A 25,864-nucleotide genomic window follows, 5' to 3' on the forward strand; every position below is an offset into this window, starting at 1 on the left:
AAAAGTTCCACTTAAGAGGTCGTGAAGGATCATGAACCATATGAATGGATCTTACTCATCACTGTGCTTTTTGGTGTTTGACAGGGTGAAGGGTGAAGAGAGCATGAGCTCTTCCTCAAGGCAAGGAAAAGAGATCCGTGTCCTGTGATGGCTGTGTCGCTGCTCAGATATTTTCTGTCCAAAATATTACATTTCACATTCTCTAGGGCTGTATTTAAGGTTCCCCACAACATTAATGGTGTTTTTAAGAATTTCATATTTCTAAGAGTGCAATTTTTTTGTAATTCATACTTTGCAATGCACCGCTTACTTGTAGTTTGGTTATTGCCTTTGCTCATAATAAATTTAGAAACTGCATTGATAAGGTTTTGATGGCTAAAAAAAGCCTTCAGGAGTTGTTCTCACATTAAAAAGGACTTCATAAGATTAATATTGATGTAAAAAGTCTTTCTAGGATTTGTTGACATAAAAAGCCTCTCAAAGATTTTACTGAAAACTCCACCATGAGATTTTAATAAACATAACATTAAAAGGCTCTGAACATAACAAACTGGCATCGATTTTCTGCATTAATAACCTCAGTTGCCTAAACTGCAGGATGTTCTCTTTGAGAAAGCCATGCAGGGTTCACTACACAACAAATACATTTTTAATCTGTCACAAGCAAGACCTCAGCAGGTGGAACAGGCTGGGATCTGGGTGGGAAGCAGGCAATAGTAGGACAGGTATTGTCAGCCCACCAGGGAACAGGGGCACCAAAAAGGCACCTGTACCTTGCTGGGAAGCAGACAGGGTCTGCAGGGAGGCATACCTGCCTCCCTCATACCTGCCTAGGGTGGCATATACCTTGGGAACAAGCAGCTGCTGTTTGTGCATCTTTGGATGAAGTAACACCACTCACAACAGACACAAAAAGAAGCACAGTCAGCCTTTCCTACAGAGGAAAGGTGCTGGCAGCAGCAGGCTTGCAGAGACTGTGTTGTGAGTCCTAGAGGCTCTGGTTCACCTGCCTGGGCTCCAGCCCTGCTCGTGCAGGCAAAGCACTGTGGCTGCTGCACACATCTGTGGGAAGAGCTGTACATCCTGCGACCACTGGTGTATCTTGCACAGTCACCTGCATCTAAGACAAAACAAGGATTTAGGTTGGCCACTGATGTCTGATTATGTTCTTCATTCCATGGAGTGGTGGTGGAAGCACAGCCAGAGCTGCACCTCCTATTTTAACCCACCTGTAAAGCAATTTTCATGCATGGTGCTCTGCTTATATCCTTTCTGAACCACTGGAAGCTGCTTCTTTTACTGTGCTTGATTTTTAGGGGAGAGAACAAAGGGCAAATGGCACTGTGTAGAGAACTACAGAACCTTTGACTGGCCTTGTAGAGAGAGGGGGTACTTGAGGAGAAGGCGCCTTAATTTTGCAGTGAATATTTTTAAAAGGGAGACAATAATGAAAATTAGCAACAGTAATGAATTCCACTTATTTCCTCATAATTTCATTAGGAACCAGTATTAAGACAAGCTAAATGCCTTGGGTAAATCCCCACACTTCCTGTAATTTGTTTGTATTACGTGTTTTATTGCTCCATATTTCTCATACACCAGCGCAGAGTACCCAGAAAGCAATACAACTCAAAATAATGGCCTAGCTGCACACTAATTTGTATACATACAAAAAAAATCATTCCATCAGCTGTAAATTATCAAAAAGAGGTTAGTTAAGAGTTCAGTGGCTTAGTTAATGGCTAGTGCAATAGGAGTAAGGAAAAACAGAAAAAAATTCTTACGTCTGACTTTGTCCCAAACATACCAACAAACAAGGTATTTTCTTAATGATTAAAAAGCCAAATTAATGATCCATGTTATTGAGGCAATAAGCTTCTCAATGGAGACTATTAATAGTTTCCCTGAGTCACTGGGTCCCTGGCCTCATACAGCACTTGCCAAGCACGAACTGCCACAGGTCCCCTGCTGCAAATTCATCACACCCTTCTGGAAGGGAAACGCTGACGCTAGGTTGCACAGCCCTGAGCACAGTCCTGCTAATAATGTGGCACACAGAGATGGCAGCTTGACTATTCAGGAAGCCCAGGAGGCAGTTTTGGGGGGCACGAGCTGTCCCACTCACCTCGACGGTGCCCTGCTGCACCAGTGCGTGCCAGCTTATCTCCAGCAGTGACCCCAGTAGGGCTGGAGCAGGGCACGTAGCCTCTAGTCCCTGGGAAAGCACTCGCTGTCCCCTCTCCTCGGTGCTACAGGCTCCTTCCCGCAGCTCCTGGTGAGAAAAGAAGCCATGTGTGCAACGTCTGTGAGAGGCAGTGCTGTCTGGTGGCAAAAGGGAGAGTGGGACCTATTCGCAGCTCTGCTGATGGTTAATCATTCGCTTTTCTTTCCCTGGACTTTTATCACCTTCTAAATGGTGTTAATTTTGTGAAGCCCTTTGAGACCCCTTGACAAAAAGGGCTCTGTGAGAACTCGAGCGATTTCAATCCCATTTCAAAGGGAACAAACCAAGCCCCCCTATCCGGATTCCTCATCTCATGTTGTGCCTTGAATACTGATGTGCAGCCTCTCACCCCGGTTTGCTCAATGGGTTGAATAAGTGAATAGGGGCAGAACAAGGAACTACTTTACTCACGACAGCAAATGGGGTGACTAAGTACCGTCATCGTGACAGCAGGAATGCGGTGGCCTTTGGATCTCACTGGCCTTCACTGCAAGGCTGTTGCTCTCTCTTACCTGCAGTCACTTGGCACAGTTAGAAAAAGCACTGCATGGAAGAAAAATACAAGGGATAATGTTGCATCCATTCTTCTTACTGAGCCATGAGGCGTATGTACAGATTATGACCTTTTCCTAGCACTGTTCACTGTGACAAAAACAGATGGTGCAGACTTTCATACCGACCCAGCAGCTTCACCCGTCTTTTGGATGTGCCAGAAGAGAGAGGACTAAAACCTGTCTCTGAAACCAGCAGAAGTCTGAGGTGTTGCCACCTTCAGAAAATCATGAAGGGGAATTTGTGGCAGGATGCATCTTTCAGTGATGCGAGTACTTTCCATGAGTACAATTAACAAGGGAACCTTTTGACAGGACACTTTTTGAAAATTTCTTTTTCCCTTTATTAAATTCCTACACATAAGATAATTTTACCCTAACTGACTCCCTGTATAAACAAAACTAAAATGTGAGAAGCAGCTGAATAGATGAGCCTCTCATTGTACCCCACTGGACCTCTGCTGAAATCCTAAGGCTCCTCATGCAGTTTAACATTTATTGTACGTTATATTTCTGAGTTCCATATTGTACTTGGCAGTCCACGATCTTTTTATACAATATAGACAGATTAAATGGCAAAAGATTTCTGAGCAAAATAGGAAGTACTCCTCAACAATTGCTAAACAATTGCTGTAATTTCAAGCTATAAAGATAAAAATGGATAAATACTCAAGGGAGTTATGAGAGAGATCTAAAATTGGAAGGAAAACATTTGCTTAAATTTTCAGGCATTAGAGCTTCTGCTCTCACTACAATACAAAAAAAAAAAAGGCAGAGGAGCTTGCAGCAAGACAGTATTGAAGCAACAAATCATTGTTCTGCCATGCTCAAAATAAAATCACACAAAGTCATATTTGTTGTTTTGCCTAATGGTTGGGATGGAAGTGATTGAGTCGTGAGCATAAATGTGGGATAGGTGAAATGTCCTGCCTACAAAATGTAATTCTGTTGAATACATGAGGTCCTTTAGGTACAACTGCTGGGTGAACTGGCTTCACTGTGGGGAGACACACATGAGAACCTTTTCCATTTCCCCAGCTGAATAAATTGTGAGGACAGACACTAACAAATCCTGAAGCATTCATGACCTTAAACTCAAAAATGGGATGCTATCACTACTTAGGCTTAAGAAACTCATTTCATCATTTCAAATAGAAATGTATCACTGCCTCTGTATGGAAGCATTAAACAAGGAAGAAATTTAGTTTAGAATCAGCTCCATAACTCTGCTGACACTTTCAAGGCATGTTGCAAATGTAATTATCTACAATAGCAAGACTATTTAAGTCATGTAACTGCATAATTAGGGTCTCTTCTGGTTCATCATTACAAAGGATGAAATAAGATTAAAAAATGACTTGATGTCATCTAATTTTTCTACATTGTCACCTGACTTTTCTTGGTAACTATTAATAGGACAGATAATAAAAAGGAAACATTTTGTTCCCCTCTTCAGTAATAGCCATTGCTAATTTCCATTACAAGTGGTTTTCCTCAGGCTCTGGAAAAAAAGAGTTGCATTGATAATAAGTTATGTATTTCTGTGAACAGTAAAGCTTTGACTTTACAGCTGATAATAAACAAGTAAATATTTTCCTTGAGCAAGGACAAATTGAAACGTGTAAAAATGACCTCAGAGTGGAACCTGACCATTACCACTGATGGAAAGTAGGGACTTTTTCCATAACAGTAGTACCAAAGTCTCCAGATGTGGAAAAAATGTCAAAGTTGTTTACAGGCACTTGTGTACATGACAAGCAAATAAAAGGCATAGTAGCCTTAGATGAGAAACCAAAACCAGAAAATTAAGGCAAGCATCTTGAGAGCATGTTGGTAGCAGCCAACTGATGTCTGAGATCACAGTGCCACTTGGAAGAAAGGTGGGAAAAGTAGATCAATTAAAGCTTATTGCAATCCTAGCTTCATACAAGTACTGATACATACATTTAAGGTGTATGCTCACCATTGAGGGTTATATTGCTCTAAATAACTCATAGAGCATTAGTATAGTGAAGGACGAGGCACAGAAAAGTGAAGAAAATAGACATCAATCAGTGGCAACATGTGCAAAAGAAGACATATCCATATATCCATATATCCATATATCCACGTTACTAGGCTCATGTTTCAACCACTCAATCACTTCCTTCCTTTCCTGAAACAAAAAACACATTGCAGCAACTCTGCAGTTTGCTTATAAAAGGATGAAGTACATCAGAATAGAGGTGAGGTAGAATATTCACTCTTACCTGGAGACAGGATTGTTAAAAAAAGCTCAGTTTTAAGCATTTTATCTGGCAACTTCTGAAACTTCTCTGCTCGTATGTATTTTCCCTTAATTTTAATATCTGGAAGTGAACAAGGAAAGATCTCTGCCTGTAGTACCTACTACAGCAAGATAACTTCCAAAATAAAATATTTATTAAAATAGATTCACTGCATCTTTTGCCTTTAATAATATCCTGTTAACAGATTTTTGATAAATAAATAAATTGTCTGTTTGGATTCCTCTTCATCAATACATCCTATGAGCTACAATGAGACACATTCTAATCCTGGACCCTCTGAACAAGTCTCAACAGTGATACATAGTCTAGTCTACATAGGTTTAGTCCCTAAAATTTTTCCGTGTGTGTTTATTCCAGGTCTTGAGACCCAGCAGGACAGATACCTGGGTAGAGAAAGCATTGGGAAAATGAGAAAACTAATGTATAATTCTTCCTATTTGAACCAACATCACTGGGGATACTACCAGAACACCAAGAGTCATTTCAGGTTAGTCATGGCAATTATTTCCTGATGCTGAGGGGATGTTCAGGCAAGTAGCCCGGGGGGAACTGTACCACTTGGAAAGCAGAACAGTGTTTATGTTGAGTAGATCCATAACCAGACGTGTCTTTTCCTCAACACCACCATACTGGTAAGCCACTGCTCCCTGCTAGGCAGTACTGGTAGCACAGCTTATGCTGAGACCCTCTACTCCCACTCCTTTTATAGGGGAAGGCTAATTGAGCTCATAGGGGTTTAGGCCAAACTGCACACTGTGATGGATGCTCTGGCTATAGATGGCACAAACTGCTGCTGGAGAGCTGAGATTGCCCATCTGTCTCAAAACCCCTGGCAAGAGCTGGGCACTTTAAACCTCTCTGCCTCATGTTTCTCATCTGCTGAGGTCAATGATCCACAGAGATGTCCACTGTCCACCTTCCCATCCCCAGCCTCTCCTGGCCTTGCATGCCACAGCACACATGGGTTACAAGCAATATTGGAAGACAAAAGACAGCTAAGAGTGCAGGAGGAAGCAATTACATCCTACATGAGTTAGACTGCAATGGAATAGAATAGCTCATTTGGATGGGACCTACAGAGATCATCCAGTCCAACTGCCCACTTCGGGGCTAAACAAAAGTTAAAGCATGTTAATGGGAGCATTGTCCAAATGCCTCTGGAACACTGACAGGCATGGGGCACCAACCACCTCTCTAGGAAGCCTGTCCCAGTGTCTGACCACCCTCACGGTAAATAAATATTTCCTCATCATGTCCAGTCTGGCTCTCCCCTGGCGCAGCTCTGTGCTGTTCCCATGAGTCCTTCCATCGGTGATCAGGGAGGAGAGACCAGCACTTCCCTCAGTGCTTCCCCTGCTCAGGGAGCTGCAGACAGCAGGGAGGTCGCCTCTCAGCCTCCTTTCCTCCAAACTAAACAATCCCAAGTGTCCTCAGCCTCTCCTCACAGGACATGCCTTCCAGCCCTTTTACCAGATTTGGTGCCCTCCTCTGGATGCATTCAAGTACTTTAGCATCCTTTTTATATTGTGGGGCCCAGAACTGCTCACAATATTCAAGGTGAGGACACACCAATGCTAAATATAGTGGGAGAATCATCTCTTTTGACTGGATGACTACACTGTGTTTAATGTGCCCCAGAAGGTGGTTTGCCTTCTTGGCCCACTGCTGGTTCACATTGAGCCTGCTGTCACCAGCACCCCCAGATCCCTTTCTGCTGAGCTGCTCTCCAGCCACTCATCTGACACCATGGTAGCCAGTGTCAGCTCAGGTCGAGCTTTGGTTTTTCTTGTTTTGTCCCTGCAAACGTGAACTGCAGCTCTGTAATCTCCCTGTGAAGCCAGACCTTGTTTCCAGAGATCATATATTTTCTTTTTCTTCCCTAGTTCCAGGAGTTTCCTGCTCAGCTAAGTCTGCCTTCTGCCCCACTTGCTTGCCTTGCAACACAATGGGATTGCCTGTTCCTGGGCTTTTAAACTTTTAAAAATGAACCAGATCTCTTGGACCCCTAAACCCTCTAGAGGAGATTACCAGGAGACATTGTTACCTAGCTCCTTGAGAAGCTTAAAGTCTTAAAGTCCAGGATGGTAACTCTGCTGATCTTTTTCCTCATTGCATCAAAAATCTTGAACTCAATTATTACATGATCACTGTGGGCAAGACAGCCTCCTACCATCACCTCTCCAGCAAGGCCTCCCTATTCTCAAACATCAGACCCAGGAAGACACCGTTCCTAGTTGGCTTACAATGTGCTTGTACAGGAAATTACCTTCAACACGCTTTAGGAATTTCCCAGCCTTGCTTGACACGGCAGTGTGATACTCCCAGTGTATGTCTGGGAAGTTGAAATTTCCCATAAAGATGAGGGGAACTGATCCAGAGATTTCCCCTAATTGCCCATAGAATAGCTCATGAATGCTCTATCATCCTGGGCAGGTGGTTGACAGCAGACACCCACGATGACATCTGCTTTGCTGTCCATCCCCTTAATCCTCACCCAGAGCCTCTCTGCTGCGTCACCGCTAACTGTAAGAGCTGTACAGAGCTGCTTCAAAGTTAGTTTACTTGCTCAGCTTTTCTTAATATTTGAAGGAGGGGGTGGCAGTGTTTCTCATGTCACTTCCTGATGAGTATGACCTATTCTGTAGTGGGCGGCATGTGGGAAAAATAAAGAAGAAAAGCCCAGGTGACGTGCAGTCAGCACAGGAACACTGAGCTACAATGCCGCACAAGAGGATACACAATATTCAGAAAAGTAATGCAGGCTGCGGATGAGCTGTGCCCATTTCCCCTGGAGAACCATTGTCTGCTCCATACACCACAGAATACATTATGCCAGGCAACAGAAGCAAGATAACCATCATCTTTATTGCTAGAATTGTAATATAGAAAAATGTCATTAATATCTACAGGGTTGAGTTTCACCTGCCCATCCCTCCCTACTCTCTTTCTCTGACTCCTCCACTCCTATTAAAGTTCCCTGCACACACACATGCTGAGCCAACAAGGGAAAAAGAGCTCATTTTAAACAACCAGGAAAAGAGAAAAATATTACATATCAGAACCTTGAAACGCTACACATGAGAAATTTAAGACACAGCATGACCTTATTTTTGCTAGTGACTTCACCACTAACTCTTTCCTACTCCCAGTCTACATGCTGCTTATGTCTGAGGTTTTGTAGTGATACCTGGTTTTAATACAGGGCTTTCTATCCCTAAAATTCCTGCTGGTATTGTTAGCGCTCTTTTCAAATGGGGAGACTGAAATTACAAACTCATCTCCGCCTCAGTTATCTGCTCCATTCCTTTCTTGGATGTTCCCACCTTGCCGCAGGGTTCAGCTGCTGCAGGATGGGCGGCAGAGTCCTGACCCACAGCTGCCTGGACACCTTCACAGCTTCCGAGCCAGTGCCTGGTATATGACATTTCGTTTTGCAGCTTGGCAGCTTAAATCAGTGCCCGTTGTCTCAATATCCTATCTGTGAACTGTGGCCATTAAGCAGTTGCTAGACAAGCTGCAACGAAGAGAAATGGAAGGAAATAGGATGGACTGCTGGGGACAGACACCAGTGGAGACGTCTCTTCTTAGGATCCCTATAAGCTGCTTCTGAGCAGCCATCAGGCAGGAGTCCTGAGGAGTTCAATGGAGAGCAGCAAATTCCTAACTGGTGATCACCAGTGCCTTCAGCAGCCTGGATGCAGCCATCAGTCCTTCCACCATGGCTATGACATTAAAGACAGACAGTGGGAGCAAAGTTACACGATGCTTTTGTAAAAAGCACTGGTTCTAAATGTGGTCAGCACTGTTCTAAGTATGAATATTAGGAATAGTGTAAATATAGCAGCTGCGCTATAATTGTGAAAAAACAAACAAACAAACAAAAACCTGTTCTCTCTGTTCTCTCTGTTCAAGGATATAAGGATATCCCTCCACATCACAAATAGCTTTACTTTACCAGAAAGCACAGTAGATCCTTGATGAAAACACAGCAGAGCTTGGACCGTGCAAATACAGCTGCTAAGCAACCTTACCAACATCCTGTCTGCTCCTGCATTATAGCTATGAATAATTACTCTTCCATGTAACCTTTGCCTTTCTGTCACTGCTCTTCCACAGCTGTATACCATCGAAACTGCAAATGGGCCTATCCAAAATCCCAGATCTGAAATTATACTTGTATTTAAGGAAATCTGGAAAGAAATCTAAGCAGGTGTCTTCCCTCCCTCGCTACAACTGGATGATGGGGAGCCCTGAATATAAACAACCCAGACTTTCAAGGCTGCACTTGGATTCAGATTCTATGGTTGAAGCCCCTCCATGCTCATTTGCTTGCTCTGATCTTTCGTGATAGAGGCAACTTCTAAAAATCAACCTGTAAACCAAACAATTTCCCCATACTTAAAAAACACCTTCAAAGCATTGGGGGCAATTAAACCATTTACTGCACTCGCTAACTACTCTGGCCACTCTTTCTGAAACAGCTGTTGAGCGATTGCTGCTCCATATGAGGATAAGATTTTATTGTATAACTGAATCCAAGAAGTTTGAACCCAGTGTCTGGGGTACAAGAACATATTGCTGCCCCCCTGGCACATCTCCCTGTTAACAGAAAAAATGAGCATCACCCAACTTTACCTCATCCTTTGTGAAGCTGCCCAGGGATTTACTTCCTAAGGGTCCTGGTCCATTGAAACTCCTTAAATTAGAATCAGAGAATGATTGAGGTTGGAAAAGACCTCCAAGATCATCTGGTCCAACCATCCCCCTACCACCAATATCACCACTAGGGACTGCACAAATTTTAAAAAGCAAAATATAATAGAAAAACTAAAGCCTGCTGTCCATGCTTCATAAATTCATATAAAGCTGTTTGTTTAGGTAGGTAAATAAAATTTCTGCACTATTGCACTAAGATCTAGTAGTGATACCACTAAGAGTGCAGAACTTAATCTGTCACTAGAATATTGCGTTCCTAATCAATGTGGGATTGCAATATGGGATTGTATAACAAATCATCATTACTAAAAGACCATTAAATGACAAAGATTGAAATAGTTAATACAGAAACTGTCAATATTTATAAAAATAAGTGTCTAGCATTGCATCTTTTGTGGCATTAGGAGGTAAATTGGGGATACGCTTTTACACAGCAGAGTTTTCCTCATAAAGCATTATTATTCCAGCTTTCATAAACTACGAATCAAGATGATGGTTTTCCATCTTTTCTAAATATAGGGGACTCTGGAAATACCCTGGAAGAACTGAGGATCCCAGTATGGTGAAGTTCAGCCTAGTGACCATAACTTTGATTTTCTTCTACATTTGTCCACAGGTCCATTAGGAAGCATCAGCAGAATCCAGCAGTCTGAGCACAGACTGAAATCCACTTTTTCTATACTTTAGACGTCAAAGTCTTCTCAAAGGAAGGCAACTGCCTTTGGAAAATAAAAACAATCTTGAGGCTGAAGAGCAGGAACTTTCTGGGAATGAGACACTGCTTTCTGACTACAGGCAGGCCACTTAACTCCCATGTTGTCTTCTGTCTGTCTGTCTGTCTGTCTGTCTGTCTGGGGTCAGCAAGTGGCCAAAGCCAGCAGCTGGCAGTGCAAGAGGAGATTTACAGAGAAAACGAAAAACAGTAGCATAGCATTTTTGCTTCAGCAACAACTCCTCGTCTATGTTTCTCTCCGTCCTCTAGCAAAGTTGAAAGGTTCATATGAAAAAGTACCAAAAGCAGATTCCCACAGACTCACGCAACCAGAGCAAAGAGGAGGGGAAGCTCTGCACACACCATCGGGAAATCTCTGCTTTCCCTCCAGACATCCCCACCTGCTCATGCTTTGACAGAGAATTTCTGTTAATTATAGATCCCTAGCACTAGCACCAGCTAAATTACATTTATTTTAAAAATTGAGTGATAATTTTGACACCACCACAGTCAGTTCAGATGCTAAGAACCAGCTAACACCACACTGTCACTGCTTCTTGCTCAAATTGTACTAATCTAGGCACATTTTCTTGTTTATCTAGATTATAAAACCAACAAACCCATCCCTTTCCCTCTAAGAAGCTAAAAGGCTATATACTCATTGCAGCTTGGGTCTTGCAGTAAATTGTTATGTTTTTAACTCTCGTCGCAAAAGGCACATAAATAATATATTTCTATTACACACGCTACTAAAGGTTTTCAAAGCGGTTTGCAAAAATCAATTCATGCACACGCTATTGCTGCAAGACAGGAAACTACCTGCTCCATCTAGTCACTGATGTGATAAAAATCAGTATTAGCCAGGTGTTAACTAGTCTGTGTGCATCTGGGAGAGTTGTGCTACTCTAATGAAACTGATTTTAACCACGGTTTATTCACGCCTCTGTAATTTCTCCATGTAGAAAAGGCATGTACCTTCCTGTATCTGTCTGCGTGTACATGGCCATCCAGTAGTGTGGGAATGAAATGCACTTTCTGGCTGCATAAAGGGGCCCCAGTCCTGGATGGTGATGGAAAAATTGCAGAGAATTCACAGAATTATTCATTAATTATTGAAGGTGAGGAATGCAGAAATTCCTCAGAAATGAAAATACAGGAATGCCATTGGAATGGATGAAAATCCAAGTCTACGCTGAACAGGACACTCAGTTTTGGGGCTGCTAATGCCCCTCCCTGACCAGGTCCATTGGAATCATGGTAGCTTTGTGCTGTGTGGGGCTGAAACACTCTCACCTGTCTGTCATCTCTTTAATTACTTGTGCACAAGCCACAGGGAAGCCCCCAGACATTCACAGCTGCACGTACGTGCAACCTTAGGGTCCACCTGGACACACTGTGAGGTTGTTTTTCCAACAGTCTTGCTAGCTATTTCATTGGCATCTCTGCAGTAAGGTTTTGGAAGTAATTAGCACGCACAGTAAGTGGGGTTGCTTTGCAATTTTGTATGGCATAAAGCTTTTGTTATGACCTTCATTTTGCGATAATCTTAGCATTCAATAAAAAAGAATGCTAATGGAAAACATGTTTATGAGGGATTAACATGGCAAAAATATAAAACTTCTGCTGCGCAGTTTTTAAAAAATTGCTAAATACTTTTCTCATGACTCCCTTAGATATTCTAAATTATTTATACTGACCTTCTGAGCAAATCTAGCACTTTAAATTTAAGCTGCAATACCAAATGTAATAGAAACATTAACAGAGTGCTTGAAGTTGCACGCCTCATGTAACACACTGGCAATGCCCTTCGCCTCTGCTGTTCTACTGCGATGCTCATGTAGCACATGAAATTTGGAGCCCTTTGTACTAGAAGTATCAGGGGGTTTGGTCCCTTTCTCTCTCTCCCTTGTAGTTAATTCCCCATCTGAAGTGCAGGCACAGAGAAGAAAATCAGCTCCTGGGGCAAGAGTCATTGGCAGAGCAGCCCTTTTCCCTTTCCTGTGGGACAAGGTTCGTCCTGCAGGATACTGATTGAGCTTTGATTGAGCTACCACTTTGTTGTGTATTAGAGAAGCATTCTGTGGCTTGATGTATCCTGGAGGAGGGTGGTCTTTTAGGGCTTGTTTTTTGGGTTCTCATTAAGTCTGAGATCTACTACCCAGGAATCCGTGGTTGTGGAGTATGAAAGTTCTGAAGATTCATAGGAGCTTTTTGGTTTTGTGATGTATAAATGTAAACTTCTTATTCTTTAATAGCTATCATCCCATTAAAACAAGTATCCATTTCAATCTCATTTGTGCTGAACCCCGTCTCCATGATCATCAAACCTTGGTATGGTCCAGGTTTGAACACTGGCTGATATTGTTCACATCTAAGTTAACTCATTTCTGCTTTTATGATCAGAGGTCAGACCACATATTGTAGTGGTAGGAAAAAATGACTGGAGGCATGGACACTATTTTATTTGAAAAGAGATTGACTGGCTTGGGATGTTTATCTTAGGGAAGGATAAACCAGACATGATAAACAGTTATGACCCAGTCAAGCATCTGCAGTGCTTCCTTCAGTGAAGTTCAGCAGTCCCCAGCTGCTGTGTCAGGGACTTTTCTAAGCCTTTTCTAGCCTTTCTGGTTGGATGCTCAACAGCCCAGATAATTTAGTTATAACAGTACTTGTAAATACTGCTAAACTCTAGGCAATAAATGGTGATTGCAACCCTTTTTTTATTCCATCCCAAGAGCGCCAAACATAGGGAAGGAAATTAAAGAAAATGACAGGAAAGGCAAAGCTGCTCTTCACAGGGCAAGCATACTTAAAAGCATACTGCTAGAGAACAAGTGGCACAGTCACTCCAAACAGCCTAAGGGATATTAGTTACACTGTCTATTCTGCAAACGTACTCAAAGTCAAGTCCCTTGAGATAGGAAAGTATCATCTCTACCTCCTTCTAGCTTTGCACCACAAAACAACAGCCAGCTCCTTATTTCTGGCATCTTTTAATGGAAATTCAAAACCCTGCAGTTCTCCTCTTTAAATTACAAAGTTAATGATAAAATTGATACAGACTAAACATTAACTGAATGGTTCGCTATGATAATTTTATATGTACCATGCATTTTAATTAAATTATAATCTGCCTATACATTTTCTGCTGCTTGCAGTTTCTTGGTTTATATCCCTAGAAATGTCTGCCTACCTTAGATCAGAAAAACGCTGAAAACCAAACTTTTGTGACCATTTTAAGATTGCTTGCAGCAATTTTGCTTTCCTGAGGTTTGCTATGTAAACAACTGAAGTTAACCAATTACTCCAAAAGGCTTTGCTGCCAGGTCGTGTGGATTTTCATATAATGGTTGGGTTGGAAAGGACCATAAAGACCACCCCATTCCAAACCCCTGCCATGGGCAGGGACACCTCCCACCAGACCAGGTTGCCCAAAGCCCCATCCAGCCTGGCCTTGAACACTTCCAGGGATGGGGCACCCACAGCTTCTCTGTAGCTACTGTAATGTGACTTACGGATTTTGCCAGTGGAACATGCTGGCTTATGATGCTCAAGCGGGCTGGCATTAGTCTTACTGACAAAACCAAAATTCCAGAGGAGGTGCCAATGAAAGGCATGCAGGATAAAGGCCTTCATCCAAGATCATTGTCTCAAAATTCAAACACCAGTTTTATGATCTGTAAGCTGGTGGGCAATATTTCACTCTGAAATATTGTGGCATTCAGCAGAGAAGATTAGCTAATAATCCAAATACACAGATAGTTTTTCTTTAAGACTTTGACTTGAATATGCTTACAACAGTGACTGAAACTGTGTTTTCCAGCTGACCTGAAATAGAACATCAGACTAAACTCTGATTTGCTCTGCCAGGTGTGTCAGGGTAACATATGGCTCTTCACTGTGCAGGCTTACCCAAGCGGAAACAGAAGGCAGACTAGAACATTAAAAAGCCAAGGTCCTACTGCAAGTATTCCTTAAATCTACTTATTGGGCTTGAGACAGTGTGTAATTTTGTCCTTGAGTTAACTATTAAAAAGGTAGCCGTTTTAAGTACAGCCCTGAAATACAACATTATAAAATGCGAAACAGGTGAACCGGCCATCTGGAAGGATACAAGCTGAATACACAGCCACTTGCTACCTTTAAAATGACAGCACAATCCATAAGAGAAATTACCAGGCAAACAAAGTGGACAAATGCTCTTTTGATCACTACGTCGATTTTCCTTTACATGCACCGGTTGTTTGCCTACTATCAGGTAAGTGCACAGTGTGCAATGTGATGGTTGAAAGGCCAGTGTTATTTTTAGCTGTGTACACATCGCGAGGTAGCAGTAATGTAGGACAATTCACACAGGCAAGGCACAGGCAGCTCTCGCCTGAAAGCATGCAGCACTCTTAACTGCTGCTTGAAGAGAGAGGACTGCCGTCCCGGTCAAGACCTGGTTTCTAACACCTCCGCATCAACGTCTAGTCTAAACATATACACCCTCAGACTTGAGCGGCCAAGGGTAATAAGATGTTTTCGTCTGGGGACCTGGTTAAGCTGCCAAAGGGGTCACCTCATGACCCTCACAAGCAGCCTCCCAGACTTTCTGAGCTGAAATGTTTAATTCTGACCAATGTGTTTTAAACCCATGTTGGTTCTGGCTCCGGCTTCTTGCAGAAAGCAGAGGGACTCCCAGGGGGTACAGAGCTGCACAGGCAGCCATCCACCCTCAAGCTCCTCATTGTGCTCTTCACTGCATGCAGTCTGGGGATCCACAGTGTAAAAAGAACATAAAACTATCAGAGAGTGTCCAAAGAAGGGCTACAAAGATGGTGAAGGGTCTGGACAGCAAGACGTATTAGGAGCATTTGAGGTCCCTTGGTTTGTTCAGCCCAGAGCAGAGCAGGCTGAGGGGAGGCCTCATGGCGGCCTGCAGCTCCCTCACAAGGGGAGCGGAGGGGCAGGCGCTGAGCTCTGCTCTCTGGGGACAGCGACAGGACCCGAGGGAATGGCACAGAGCTGGGACAGGGGAGGGTCAGGCTGGGGGTTAGGGAAAGGTTCTGCACCCAGAGGGTGGTCGGGCACTGGAACAGGCTCCCCAGGGCAGTGGTCATGGCACTGAGCCTGCTGGAGTTCAAGAGGTGTTTGGACAGCGCTCCCAGACACATGGTCTGATGTGTGGGTGGTCCGGTGTGGATTCAGGAGTTAGACTCCTTGATCCTTGTGGGTTCCTTCTAATTCAGGATATTCTATGATTCCATGATTGTACCTATGGCTCTGGGGCCAGTACAAGGATATGAGGATGCACACTGGCCAAGGGCAACTCAGCAGGGGTAGCAACATGCTTTCAGATTCCTGACAGTCACAAAGCATCTTTGCAACTCTTTCCCACAGGTGCCCACTAATGGGCACTGGTGCCATTCCCTAAGACTCACGTCCTTCTGAACAGGTTTCTCAAATATTAAGACACAGAGGTTGCTCTCTAAGCCTGAACTGCTGTGAAATTGCCCATCTACATGGAGTAGCACATAGGAGAGTCAGCAGCACTTTTTCTAGCTGCCTTGGGCAATGAAGAAGCTTTTGCTGCTGACAGGAGAGATGAAACACAGATGTGACTCCAAGCTGGTCCTTGGAGGTGCCAGACAAGTTCAATGTCAGTGCAGAAGACTGCCTAGCCCAGGAGGGTGGGCACAACAGGACAAAGAAAAGGAGCTGAGCCCTGCAATGACTAGGCCACATCAGACAGCACACCTCAAAGGGAAGAAGTGTTATTTAGGGTAGAGGGAAGAATAATGAGATGCAACTGGAAAAAGGAAAATATTGTGAAGGCTGAATGGTAGGAAACTTCTGAAATGATGAGCAAGTTGCACATGATTTAAAATGAGAACACGAGAAAGAAAAAGCTTTTGTGCCTGACCTGCCATTTTAGCAAATTACAAATTCTCTTAACTGCAAAAAAAAACACCATGTCTGAGTTAAGTTGAACGGAGCTCCTGCAGAGTTATTAACAGAAAGGCTCTGGGTGAGAGAGGTGGTGGCTTAGCTACCTCTCAGTAACAGTCTCCAGATTATTTAATGTCTGTAATGTGCTTTAAAGATGAAAAACACTGAGTGCTTAGTAAATTAGAACAACAACAAAAATCCCCAACAGCAGCATCTATTAAATTACAAAATAACCTCTCCAGGGAAGTTTCAGAAGTATTGTCACTAAATACATTTAAAACAGCAGCTTGAAATGTATTTACTATAAGAAAGAGACCTGCATTTGCCCCAAGGAAAAGAAATGAAATGTCCTAAGGCTTCAACAGTCTTTCATCTCCTTTTTTTTTTTATCACTCTTTCCCGATGCACAGGAGAGAGAGACGATTATTTGAGCTGTTTTTTTCTCTGGAGCTATCTAGTGAAATGTGCTGACAGGTGTTATCCATCGACTGTGTATTTCAGGTAGTTCACAAGGCAAGCAAGTAAGGGGGCCCACATTCCTTGATGAAAAGCACACGCATGCTGGAGGAGGATGCAGCTTCTCTTTGAGACCAAGACAAGCTGCCAGCATTTGCCATTTTCAAGGCAGAACATAAAAAAAAAAAAATCTTTACCCAGACACATTTCCAGACAGATGCACACAGCAAGCAGCAAGCAACAGCTCAGTCAATCGGAGGATGTCACAGGGTGCTCAGAACAAAAGGAAGAGGCAGCATTTTCTTTTTCCTTATGGTACTACTGCATCTGGTCTGTGCAAAAAGAGCAGCTCCTTTCTCTTGGTCTCACTGACAAGAGCCAGGACAGGGGCTGTTTATATTGCCAATAGTAGAGGGAGGGGCAGGGGCAGGATGAAGGTGAACAGGAGTCCAAAGAGCAAAGTCAGCTGGTGGAAGAAGGGATTCAAGAAGTGAAGATTTTTATACAGGAACAAGAGGCTCAGTTATTTTGACTCTGATTTCCCATTAGCTCACAGGTACATCCCTGTTTGGGGTGGTTATGCATTGCAACTCCTGTGCTGTGAGCACCTCTTTGAGCAGCTGCAGCTGCCATAAAAATTATGCAGCATGCTAGAAGCTCTGGTGAGGTTTATAGCCTCCAGGTGAGGACTGAGAGGGGATAGTCCACGGTCTGTAGAACAAGCCTAAGCATACCATATACAACTCAACCATGCTTTAGGATGTAAGCTCGTCTTCCACAGTGCAAAAACGGACATTCAACATCATAGAGCAGCTCCCATCCTAAGACAGTTCTGAGGGTAGGATGTCTCCTGTGAAGCCCTAGGAGGCACCATCAACTATAAAGCACGATCCTCAAGTCACAGGTCAGCGTGAGTACCAACTACACTAGAGGAAGCTCCTTTGATTCTGTGCTACAAGGCTGAAGTGTGGGCAGGCCTTTAAGGAGACATAGCTCCTGCCCCACCAACTGAACCATTCTGCAGCTCAGCAAGAAAGAGATGTCCCATGGCAGCAGGCAATGTCTGAGAGAGGTCTGTCCCACTGCAGAGGATGCCATCAAGAAGAGCAGGGAAGATAACAAAATGCAAATTCATTACTGTTTTTTAACTGCTAGGCAGCTACAATTCTTTTATTAAATTACATTGTCTGTCATAACTTGATCATCCCTAGGTTTTTTTTGCAGTAAATAAGAAGGCCCGGAAAATATATATATATATATTTTATTACTGAGATGTGTCAAGTGTAGAAAAGTTCTTTCTAAGAGTACACAGCAGAATTATAGCAAGTTACCTTGCTACAGAGCTGCCATCACTGCTTAGTTGTTCTGGTCTTATATTTTCCTTTGCATTCAGCAAGATGACAGATGTTGTAAGGATATCTTTCAGACACAAATATGTTTGCAGGCCATATAAACCTTACTGTCAGGGAGAAGTGGGGGAAGAGAGAGAAATGAAAATTGGAAATTCTCAAATGATGCTTTCATTTCCAGCTACAGATTATAGCCCAAGCTGGGAGCACATGGAAGTCAGGTAAGAGCTGATAAACTCCATTTCCAGAGGCCATCAGACAGGTACCACAGAGGCAGGCAGGAGGAAAACTGACCGATACACTTTGAACAAGATATTTTGATGAAACCTATCACTACACATTCCTTACTGCAATTTGCTTATGCAGCTTCAGCAAAAGAGGATAGCTGGCCACTTTTTCACTTTGTATCTTTATGAGATTTTTGCCTAACTTGTTCAGTCCTGCAGTCTGCAAAGACATGGTATGTTGTTGGTAAATCCAAGTCTTCTCCCACCTCTGCTTGTCCTACTTTATCTGGGCTAAAATCCCAGTGCTGCAGTACAAAGTGGCAGACCAGGTGCCATAATTCAGGTAAGCAAATAGCTGCAGCTCAAAACCCAAAATGCTTGCATGAGAAAGTCAGATATGTCAGAAAAGGATCTGACATCTCACATCACATCTCACATCACAAGATCTGATGATCTGATCTGATGCTAGGCATCAAAAATCAATCCAGAACTCTACTTCTCAGAGTAGCCAAGTTCTTAAAATGTGTGTTTCTCAGTGGTACAATTTCTCTGCTGTATCTTAATGGGAAATTACTTGTTAACCAACAGTTGCACTAATCAGGATTAGAATCAAAGTCTTAGTTATGGCGATCTCTCTATGCCGAATCAAATTTGTCACTAAAATACGTCAGATGAAAATTTCACTATCAACAAATTTGACTGACATGCTAGAGGATTTTTCAAGAGGTATATTTAAGCTGAACTAGAAAGTGAGAGCATATTCAAATACATCTACCAGATTGCTGTAAATTACATATAAAACTGGTTTTTATTAGAAGCTTATTTTATGACAAGGTATGTTAATATTCATACTTGTTCATACTGTCACAGTATATGTGCTAAACTTCATTATAAAGGTATTTGATTCAACATCATATTCTAAAAATAAAAATAAATCTTGTTTCATTGCAAGTTTCCTGTAGTATATCCATTATGATGCAAAGCAAAATACAATGCTTTAATATTTTGAACAAAGCCTCATGAAATATCCAGATGAAATATTTACTGTATGTAATGGATGAATAATTTAAAAAAAAAAAAAAAAAAGAAAAAAAAGTCTTCTGTTTTTCTCTTAATAACCAGCAATCCATTCACTTTCCTTTCAAAAGAAACATGGTGCAGAGTACATAACACTTTGCAAAGCTTATATAAGTACTGATAACAAACATCCCAAAAAAGATATATGCTTGACTGCAACACCTAAGTCATAGGGATGCCTTTCTAGTATTTTATTACGCTGTTTCACCTCCTACAGAACAACTAAGCAATTTATTCTCTTGTAAGTAAATGCCTAAGAAAAACATGTAGTAGAGATTTTATGGAATTTCTGAGCTATTCCAGCTCTAAAGCTTTTACTGAGTATTCTGAATGTGTGATGACACAGGAGGACACGTGGATGCATTATGAACATCGTGTTATGGTCAAGAACCTTGATATGGACAAAATGAAATACACCTTATGAGCAAGACCAAAAATGTATTGTTAATATAATTGAACTGTCGACCACTGAATTCAATCATTGAATCATTAGTCCTGATGTAATTATTATAGAAAATGGAAAAAAAAAAAAAAAGAGAGAGAGAGAGAAAGACAGTGCTATTAAGTCTCAATAATGATACAGGTAAAATTGTTGCTCCACACACCTCTTAGTTCCTACCCCTTCTTCACTGTTATACTCACTTTTCCACTGCTCCTCTGGATGCTAAGGTTGCTGGTTTCATACTATAGAGGAGGTTTTATGTATGCTGGATGCTTGCTCTTTGTTCCCACTAAAACCAGTTTTACCCACTTTCCTGGTCCACCTTCCTTCAGCTATTAGTAATTGATCACCAATGAGTTTATAGCTCTGGGGTCTCCAATCTCATCTCATGCCCCCTGTTGCCACCTTGTATCTGTACACCTCTCCTCTACAGTGCATTCTGTGGCTTTCCTCTTGAGGCTTTGCTGTGATACCATGTGCACTGCCCACTGCACTGCACCATTTTGCTAGAGTCCTACATTTTTCATTCCATATAAAATAACTACTTGTTACTCTCAGCTAGGTAAAAATTATGGTTCTGTCACACAACTGTACAAAGCTAAGCAAAAGTAGAACAAATTGGGCAATAGTCATCTGGTGATTAGAAAACTGCTGCTACAGCTTAATGAGCAAAAATCAAAGCTGCAGGCAGGCCATGACAGGCCCAGACAAAGCCTGACAAATCCTGAAGCCTTTGAGAGCTCATGCAAAACCTCTGGCACCCTGAAAGTAATAGCCACGTGTGTTACCATGAATACAGTGAATACTGGGCTACACAAAGTTTCGAGGCATGGCAGCCTACAAATGTAGTAGTCCATCTTCGAGAAGCTGCATCACCCAGACACAGCACCTCACGTAGAGAGCATGTTTCATTCAGACTCCTCTTTGTGATCACTTCGTTTTTATTTGGAAGCAATTAATTTCTCTTCCTTTCTAGTGACAGCTGGACCTACCCCTGACCCAAGCATCCTAATTGGTGGTACGATTATTTCCTTCCTACCTTGAAGAAAGTCAGCCTGGTCTAAAGGACAAAAATACAAAAATAAAAATAAAAATATTATTAAAAAAAAAAAAAAAAAAAAAGTTTCTCTAGCTATTGACTGGCTTTTCTCATACTTCAGCCTAGGTAAGAGCAAACGAGGAAATGTATCTTCCTGCTTGGAAGTGCAGGACCTGGCTTAATATTGAGCCATACATAAGCAGAACCCTAGACCTAGAGGGCACCTTAGCCTCTCGTCCTGGTTCTTCAGCGGTTCCATGCATGACCTTGAGTAAGTCACTGGCAATCTGCGATTGGGGCTGATCTTCCTCCTGCCAAATTGCATCTGTGTTGTCAGCTAAGCTCTTATGACAAAGCATTTCAATGGCTAGAGAGAAAACATACAATTTAAATGCAAATACTATTTTATTATCCACAAAAGTCACCTTCAGGCTGGTTTTGTTGTTTCTAACATGGTTTCTTTTAACTTGTGTTGTCACACTGCGTCAGCCCTGTTCCCAGTGAACAGCCACCTAGAGGAAGTGCTGTGGGTATGGATGGATAAGGTGCACGAGGAATGCTGCCCTACCTTCCTTGCTCCCGTTTTCTTCTGCAAGCCAATCATATTCACTGCATCCTTCTGGGAACAGCCTCAGACAAAAGAGGAAGGAGGGGAAAAACATAATACTTCATGCTGTGCCTCCTTTATTGTTCTTCCATAGTCCTGACCTCGACAGCTTCAGACTGGCTCCTGCTGTGCAGCTCCCTACCATGCTCCTGCAGCAACTCCTGTGCCTCAGAAACACATCCTGCTAGTGCTCAACTCACCTCGTCTTCATTTCAGACCAGACTGATTAAAATTGTGAAGCCAACAAAAATGCCAAGCACCTGATAATTCAGTTGTTTAACTGCATGTTCAAGGTCACAAACATCCAATTTGGTTGACTTCCAGGTAGGGTTTCCTCAGATCCTTGGTTCCCCCCATACTGACTGGTCCCAGTGCTAAATTATGAGCATGGCCATTTGCACACAACTGCAACCTCCTCCTCTTTTCTGCAACGTACCCTGGTGCTTTATGCTGCTGCTGATGTATGCCCTTCTGCCCTGCACTGTTAAACGTTCATGGACTTTCATAAATTATAAAAATCACAGCAGCTGTACATTAATTACACTATGTTATACCCCAAACTCACACTGATCTTTGTAAATAGACAAAATGTAAAAAAATCTTTGCTGTACCATGCAGGAGGAATTATGGCAATAGGAGATTCTTTCTATTAGTGATTACTCTAGAGGTAGAAATTACTGCAAAGTAATTTCTAAGCTGTTACATGGATGGTTTGAATTATAGCTGTATGCTGAATCCAAGTCAGAGCTTTCTTAGAGAAATTATTATCTGAATCTTCTATGTACCCGGTGCTATTAATTTTCTCTCTTCAGAATAACTCACAAATTTATCTTCTCTTTTTAGGATATTTTTCATCTCCGATTGCTCGAGTTTGCCAGCTTAAGCTGTGTGCTCCCCAACGGGTCTGTTATCTCAGCACAAAGACCCTGCATGCACAACAAGTCCAAACTGCACCTTACTTCCATTCATTTGGTTTGAAACCAAACAATTCACAGAATCACAGAATCAACCGCCACCTCGCTACAGCCTCCTTTAAGGTACCTGTGGAGTGCGATAAGGTCGCCCCTGAGCCTTCTCTTCTCCAGGCTGAACAAGCCCAGCTCCCTCAGCCGCTCCTCATAAGACTTGTTCTCCAGGCCCCTCAGCAGCCTCACTGCCCTTCTCTGGACTCACTCAAGCACCTCCATGTCCTTCTTGTAGTCAGGGGCCCAAAACTGAACGCAGTACTCGAGGAGGGCTCTATTCAGACAAAAACACTGCGGCGTGATTCAGACACTCCCATGTGTTTTTCTTTACCAGACTTACACAGCATTTCTGTCCAGACCGCTTCCACTCCTTGGCGTATGCCGGTTAATGAAACCAGGCCTGTATGGAGAAAGAACTAACGTGGCATCTGAAAGGTCTCAGCCCACGACAGCCTGTTCTGCAGTGCACATTTCCAGCACTATCTCCAATTAATTTCTAAATACTGCTGTGCAAAGGTCTTCTATAATTAGGCCCCCAACAATCAATTCCTAGAGCACCTTTGTTTTCCCATGGTTCAGAGCAGTCATTCAGGACTGTTGCATACTCTGAGTTGACTGCGCATGGGAATTACTTTATCTCCAGGGGAGATGATGATCAGTATTTCCCACTCAGTTCCTGAGCTGTCTTTACTAATTTATCTTAATAACATCTTTGTGCTTTTACTCAGAAGGAAAGAGATCAAAGCAGAGAACAAGGCAGGCATACTCTCCAGATTCAAATTGGCCAGAGGCAATCAGCAGAGCAAGTAAACAGCTCTTCAGCAGTCTGAAGAACAGCCTGGTCTAATGGGAGTATTTTTGTGCTCCTACAAGCTCTCTCCCCGTTAGCCTGGGAGGTCACTGATGCTGCTCATGCTATTTCTTGTCATCATCCCATCCCTATTGCTCTTTTTCACCCTTTAACTTGGTAAACCAGTAACATTACAACAATGTTCCGTTTTCTCTTTAATAAAACAGCACAGAGCTGTATTCCTCGGGGGAACAAGGGCTGGTCTTGCAAGTACACCAGGCAGCTCCAGACCAGACTTGAACCCTGGGCCCCGGCACGCAGAGGAGCAATGCCTGCGGTGCAGTGCTCAGTCTCCCCTGTGTAAAGTTTAGGGCTTAAAGGGTCAGTCTATTTCAGTGTTTCAACACCATCCCATTTCACTTCAGCAGGAGCAGAGGACACAGCACTCCAGAGGTGGAAGAGCCCAGGTTTTATTTGATGCTCGGTATGTCTCACTTGGTGCCTTGCCCTTTTGGATGGTCGTCTCTGTTCGGACCTTCTCACCCCAGATAAATGAGATTATCTCACTGTAAGTTAGCTCCACGTCACATATGGGAGGTTGCACCTCTTGTCTTTCTGCATAAGAGTCAAAAACATTTCTCATGCTTATTTTCATGGCTTTTTTTTTTTTTCTTTTAATTGAGAAGACAGACTTTATGCAAAGGAGCACTTCAGACTGTCCTTTTTGTTTGTTTCCACTGGAGTTTGTTTTTTAAAGCAAATTTTGTTCCCAGTGAGCTCAGGAGCCACTGCAATCTAGTTTAAAACTGATATTTATTTTTATTTTTTTCTCAATCAATGAATGTTTGGTCCATCCTGTGCTCTCATCCTGCACAAAGTCAGAGGTTGACAGAAGAAGCCTTACTTTGACTGAAAATCGATGCATATAAATACAAGGTCATGTGCCTGGGAATAACAGAGACATTCTTCCCGTGGAATAGGGAGAAAGACTCTGGCAAGCAGCAGCTCTGGAGAGGGCAGTGAAGGTCAGAGTAGAAAAGCAGGTGTCAGTACCACAGTGCTATAACCAAAGAAACACTGCTACTACCTGTGTAGCAGCACACTGAATACAGAAGCTGTACACTCTGCGTTTGGCAGTGATGAGACTGCCGCTGACACACTGGAGCCCAGACCTGGGCTTTGAAGCTTTGGAGATGCAGGAAAGGCATTTGCAGTTTGTGCGTGCTGTCAGTTTTGCAGATCCTCTCATCTTTCTTCTCTTCCCAAAGGTTTGCGTACACTGCAGACATCTTTGCTGACAGTCAAGCTGTGATGGAGCCCAACACTAGAAGACAGAAAACTCCAGGAAGCTTTTGAAAAGTAACGCTGAGCAGGTGTTGGTGTTCTTGTACTAAACATTCACTTGAGGTGCAGAGACCAGTTCAGCTTGTCTCTCCACACATGCTTCTAAGAAAGGAAAAAGAAGGAAAGCTGGCACTAGCCTGAAAGAGGAGAGCAATCCTGTCTCTGATGTATGCTGCTCTCCAGAGTTCTGCTGTGGCCCATATCCTGCAGAGAGACAAGCTGAGCTTAACCTGAGGGATGGGTCAAAACCTGAGAGACCAGAACTTGAGGGGTCCTTCATGAAAAGCCTGCCACAGTGCTGGAAGCCAGCTCCCAGAGCACAGGTGATGAAGTAATGATGAATGGGGCTCAACAGGCTGCTTTGGAAAACCTAACTTCCATCCCTACAAATTTTGTCGCTCCCTTACTTCTTGCTTCCTTAGATTCATTGGCGAAAATAGGCCAGAAAGGTAGAAACGGTAATTTAAATTTTTTGCCTTCTCAGAACTGCTACTGACAGCTAAGGAATATGCAAGAACCAATATCCACCTATGGCTTATTCACCAGCTAAAAGGCCTGTCAGATTTATCATGATATCCAGCGTTCCGCCACGCATGCCAAATCAGACATCCACTGGGCTCTGCAGAACTAGGTGGTCAGCCCTAATTATGATTTCCTATAACAAAGTAGCTTTAATCTCCATGCAAAGCATGTGTCAGCCCTGTTTAATCAGGGAGGAAATTGGGCAGAGATGAAGTAGTCAGGGTAATTAGCTCTTCTCTCTCCCCTTGATATCCCCTCTACAGGCAAGTGTTTAGATAATACAAAAAGTATCAGCAAGTTTCTCAAGTCCAGAGAGTGACACCAGAGAGGCCAGCTATGACCACTGACACAAACGGAAAAATTGCTCCCTGCTCATTGCCCTGGTAGGGCTGATTTCACTCTTTTATGTGGAAATGGGGACTGTGTCTCGCTTCCTACAAGGCTGTCCACACTCAGCCTAGGGGGGGCAGGAAACTTGCCCTTCTGTTCCCTCTTCAGTTGCCTCGCTGTGTGGAGAACTGGGATTTAAAGGATGAACTCATTCACACAAATGACTTCCAGATATTACATCATCTTTTGGCTTCATCACCAAAACTGAAAAAAAAAAAAAAAAAAAAAAAA

The 25,864-nt window shown here is 42.8% G+C and overlaps 1 long non-coding RNA gene across 1 annotated transcript; it reads right to left on the minus strand.

Annotated features, from left to right (window-relative positions):
• Positions 1 to 1,008: 1,008 nt before the first annotated feature.
• LOC118166054 lies at positions 1,009 to 17,232 on the minus strand. The gene is made up of 5 exons (XR_004750328.1): positions 17,079 to 17,232; positions 2,636 to 2,767; positions 2,126 to 2,272; positions 1,230 to 1,304; positions 1,009 to 1,120 (listed from the first exon to the last, which is right to left on the minus strand). It is a non-coding gene; the product is annotated as an uncharacterized LOC118166054 (long non-coding RNA).
• Between the last annotated feature and the right edge of the window lie 8,632 nt (positions 17,233 to 25,864).

This window comes from Oxyura jamaicensis, chromosome 1, assembly GCF_011077185.1.
Source record: "Oxyura jamaicensis isolate SHBP4307 breed ruddy duck chromosome 1, BPBGC_Ojam_1.0, whole genome shotgun sequence".
Taxonomy (NCBI): Eukaryota; Metazoa; Chordata; class Aves; order Anseriformes; family Anatidae; genus Oxyura; species Oxyura jamaicensis.